Below are 5,238 nucleotides of genomic sequence, written 5' to 3'. Positions count from 1 at the left end.
CATTAAGAAATAAAGGTCAGACATTAAGAAATAAAGGTACGACATTAACACCAAATTCAATGACAATACAGTTCTACCCCGTTGCTAATACCCCAAAAAACACAATACTCCCAAACCCTAAACCCTCTGTTAACCCTAAACCTAAATCCTCAGTTAACCCTAAACCCTAAATTCCAAACCCCGTCGCATTATGACAGTGTATATGTCAACATTACAATATATATGTTAATATAACTATAAAATAAATTAGATAACTATGTTTACAATATAACATATTGCAATATGACAATGTATATGTCAACATGACAATACATGATAAATGTCATGTCATCATGAGAGACAAACCGTCTGTTAACCCTCTGTCATGTTGTCATAAATGTCATGTTATCAACCTCATTTAATTTGCATAATAACGGACCAATTGTTGTAACGGTCTTGAAAAGCGCGCCAACGATGTATAATTATGGGGCATACAAATTCATACGTACAAATACACACCAATACAAAATAAGGGCCCACCAATAGCATATAATATTGATAAAATTGGTGTGTTGGTCCAGCACTTTGCTGGGCTAAGCGTCACCCTGTAATTTTTGGCCGACGAATTAAACAGTAAACAAGAAGAGAACAATTCTCTAAAATTTGCCCCGTGTATATGTAAAGCCGACAGACACGATACACTAGAAGAATCCCAAGCCACAGACAGTACCCACATTTTGAAAATACAACGGTAGTTGGTGGTTAAACATGATTGTTGGTGGCCGGTGAACAGGTGAACACTAGAGATAACGGTTAAAATTTTTGTGTAAGGTGAAAGTGTTAAGTTTTGTTAAAAATAATTTTTCTTATAATAAGGCTATGTACGTCATTTTAAGTTATTTTGTGGGCGTTAGTTAGAGATTCGAGGACGATGTTTAGCTTTCCACTTTTAATACTTCCCCCTGTATTTTATTGTCTTTTAATTTGACATGTTTTCACTAATTGCAAAAGCTATGCAAACTAGAGTTTGTGAAAAGTAAGGAGGAAGTAATCAGTCGAATCAATATAGAGCCCTGTTGAACCAAATTGCCCATAATTAAAAACAGCCACACACACAGCAAATTAATCAGCAACTCGATCAGCTTAAGCAACTTAGCCACCCTCAACAATTTATTACTCAGACCAAGCTAAGTATGAAATAGCTATTGGACAATCATCCAAACGAAGATCACATACAAGCTGTACATATGCTAGCTGCTGCCGAAGATGAAGCATCTTGCTTTTGACTGTCATTTTGTTCATAAAAACGTAAGATAAGGGTTACATTGCATCTATTTTTACGTGCTCTTCCAAAGCCCTCACAAAGCCTTTGCCTCGCTCTACCTCTACGTCTTTGATACACGAACTAGGTCTCAAGATTCAAAATTTGTGTACTCTATTTACAATTACCGTTCAATCTAAATAGTTTGTACTCATAGATATTGTTTCGGATATTCGGGTCGGTTTTGTATAATTTGATCTTCTTAGTAGACTTTGTTATTTCGTACTTCCGTATTACTATACCATTTATATAGCGATTAAAGTATAAAACATAGGATTAAACTTTGCCCAATGTTGCAAATAAGGGACTGAACTATCAAATTTTGCAAATAGGGGACTAATTGGTCGGAGAGGTATTTTTCCGGCTTGAAACTGGCTCTTGAAGGTAAATCTAATATATAATTGTAGAGTAAGTGAATGAGGAGCCTCCAAAACCTCATTCCTCAACTCTCATGCAATAGGTGGTTTTTTTTTAAAAAAAAAAATAACTACCAATCCCACTACTTTATTATTATTTTTTTTTAAATTAATAACTACTCCATTCACAATTTCCTTTTTGTTTTTTTTTTCCCAATGGACTACTACTAACATTTCACTTTTTTTTTTTTTTAGTACGTAGTATAACATATGACATGCATTAGCACAATTATACAATGCTTTTATCAACATTTCAATATAGCACTCAAAATCCCCAACATTTCATTTTTTTAAAAACACTACGTACTAACATTTCACTTTGTTTTATGAGTTTTTTTTTTTTTGGTACATAGTATAATATATGTCATGCATTAGCACGAGTATACATTTCCTTTATCAATAATTCACTATAGTACTCTAAATTCCCAACCTTTCAATTATATGCATTTTTTTAGAGACTACCCTCCAAACATTTTCCACATCTTAAATCATCAAAAAAAAAAATGTACAACTAGCCTCAGCAAATAACTACTTGCAACAGAACAAAGTATGTAACCCCTAGAGCAAGACACTAACTCATATGACACTAACCGAGTAACACGAATAACCCCTATAACACTGAACGAGTAACCTCGATCTATAACTTTGAAAAAGTAAACCCCATAATAGCATTGCATGGCCATTGACATAAAAGAGTAAGACCCTGTTTTTTAAGCTTATAAGAAAAGCATAGAATATCATATTTCAGCATAGCACAACAGGTGTCAACACATTATTAATACGATTATTAATACTCAATACAACAGAGCTAATTAGGGTTCAACAGAACTGACCAGTCCAAAATCAACCATCATAGCTCAAGTCTAAATCACAACATCAAAATCAGCTTTCCATATTTTAAATAAATTTTTTTCTTATATATCTCGTGCATTTTGCACGGATACACTCTAGTTTGCGTATAAACAAAAAAGTAATCTCTCAACTTAATCTCTTTTTCTTACCTCTCATACACTAGTTAATGATGGTGTGGGAACATTCAATTGATCCTAGAAATGGCTACTGGCCTATTGTTCTGCCACTAAAACAAGGTAGACTCCTAAAATGAAATTCAAATCCCTAATTTCCACTTCTCAATACCCATATTGTCCTTATCTAGAAAGCTAGCACAATTCCACACATAGACCTGGAAACCAATCCAGCAAATTCACCCTTAAAAATGCAGAAACATCAGCAAAATATTAAATATATATGACGTATACATATTACATACAGCAAATAGTTGAGTAGGGTTAGACAGGTAAGCATTAACACTGTTTATCGGCAACTCGGCCAACTTAAGCCAATTAGCCACACATGCAGCAAAGTAATCAGCAACTCAATCAACTTAAGCCAATTAGACACACACAGAGCAAATACACCCTAACCACGAAAATACATCAAACAACATATTTGTTTACTATATTAGGATGATATCCAAAAGTATGCTGCTAGTAATCAGATATCTCCTTGTACATAAATGAAACCCTACAAAGGTAAAAAAAAGAAAACAAATGATAAAGATATATTTAAGGATCAAGCTGAAAGTTAAAAACATAAACAAAGATTAAGTGGGACAGGGAAGAGGGGGTTAAATGAGGTATATTTCTACACTGACCTGCAGCGTTATTGGAGGCAGCTCTGTGAAGAGCATTTTCCGGCCCTGCTCATTGAAAATCATGTCCAATGTAATTTCTTGCAGTGCAACTAAGGTAGTCTCTAGATGTCAAGTCCTGCTTTATTTGCAAGTGAGAAATTTGGCAATGCGTGTGTAATTTCAAAGGAGATAATATGTTCACAGGTTGTATATTGTTTGAAGGGTTGAATGCCCCAAGTGTTAATAACAGCACAATGCCACTCAAATTAACAGTAAGAGTTGCTTCTTTTTGATATGTTGAGTATCACTTTGAACACTCATACTTAAAGGAATAATAACAAACTCAAAAATGAGCATGATTGGTTGTTATGCAAAATGATACCTTCAAAGAGTAGGACAAAATGGGATCAGAATGGCTCCAAAGAGATTTGAGAATGGATTCCCCTCTCTCTTACCGGGTTTAAGCAACTCAACTCCTAGATAGAACCTGTCAATGTAGATTAACTATAATCAGTTACTTGTTGAAGATTTGCATGTCACATTTCACAAGCTATGTTATCAGATTCAGGTAGTTTGATTTTAACAAAAAATGATAAAATCCTGTAGCTTTGACAAATGTTTAGGCTACAAGAGTTCCAGGAGATGAAGGTGAACCATTAAGAGAACCAAAACGAGAAGGGGAGAGCACAGATGCTACACTATGAACAGAGGATATTATACTCCTTAACATATCGTCATGCTCATGCCATAGAAGCAACACTCTCCTGAAGTTGAATCTCCAAAGCAAACTGAAAAGCTACAGTCATCACAATTTCCCACTTACAGACCTGCTATTATAAGCAAGTGATTTATTTCCTGCAGCGCCAACCTCGAGGGCAGATGTAAGGCCAAGAATGCATTTTGGACTTGAAACATCCTGCCATATCATCACCAATATTAAGTCAAGGTCTCGAGGATAGAACAAGGAAGCTAAAACAAAATAAAAATCATTAAAAATGAGTAGCCCAAGTTCAAGAAAACAATCACCTTGGAAGAGTCGGTTGGAATCATTCGGAAACCAGATGGAAGGAGCGGAGCATCATCAGAGAAAGATGCATCTATTGGAGCGAATAAGAGTTCTGCACATGCCCCAAAAGCATTTTCATCTACTTCAATACATAACTGGGAAATCAAACAAATGCAGAAATTGAGATTGTTCTTAAGCATTATCCATATGCATCAATGCAACTAAGTACAGAATTAAGAGTACGCTTACTTGCAGCATAGCATATGTATGTCTCCTGGCATAAACGTGTCTTCAGATTATAACCAAGATTTTCAAGCTGAACAACCCCTATGAACTGTTGAAAACATACAAATAATACTGTCAATATCAGATGTACAATATCAATAAAATCAATCAAGACTAAAGAAAAATGATACGAGGTTTTTTTTGCCTCTTCATTTTCAATTGTGTGTGCAAGAGGAAGAACCACTTGACCCCCAACACATTCAGTAGGAGCAACTGGTATGGTACAAAGAGCAGCTTTGACATCAAATTCAATTTATACGGCTAAAGCCAAAGTCAAATTCATGATTATCCTATAAGACAATTAGAGTTCTGGGTCAATATTATTAAACCAAGACAGCTTGTTATTAAGAAAATAATTTTGTACGTACAATGCCAGACCTTCACAAAATCACAATCATGTACTTGAGCTTGTAATCAAGTAAATAGGTGGTCATGCTTTCATTAGTTTCTATGTATATTTCTGTTACAGAGATATTGCCTGAAGGGCCCTGAACCACAAAATTAGTACAAAGACATTGCAAAAGTATAATCACCCTCAGGTAATAAATGGTACCACTGTCTGAGCATTTTGAAAGATAGAGCAGCCACAATTTAATGA

The 5,238-nt window shown here is 34.9% G+C and overlaps 1 long non-coding RNA gene across 1 annotated transcript; it reads right to left on the bottom strand.

Annotated features, from left to right (window-relative positions):
* Positions 1 to 1,901: 1,901 nt before the first annotated feature.
* On the bottom strand, positions 1,902 to 4,790 carry LOC110686589. The gene is made up of 5 exons (XR_002504261.1): positions 4,605 to 4,790; positions 4,376 to 4,510; positions 3,732 to 4,265; positions 3,371 to 3,485; positions 1,902 to 3,240 (listed from the first exon to the last, which is right to left on the bottom strand). It is a non-coding gene; the product is annotated as an uncharacterized LOC110686589 (long non-coding RNA).
* Between the last annotated feature and the right edge of the window lie 448 nt (positions 4,791 to 5,238).

This window comes from Chenopodium quinoa, unplaced genomic scaffold (genome assembly GCF_001683475.1).
Source record: "Chenopodium quinoa cultivar QQ74 unplaced genomic scaffold, ASM168347v1, whole genome shotgun sequence".
Lineage (NCBI taxonomy): Eukaryota > Viridiplantae > Streptophyta > Magnoliopsida > Caryophyllales > Amaranthaceae > Chenopodium > Chenopodium quinoa.
This window is presented reverse-complemented; position numbering and strand designations above follow the sequence as displayed.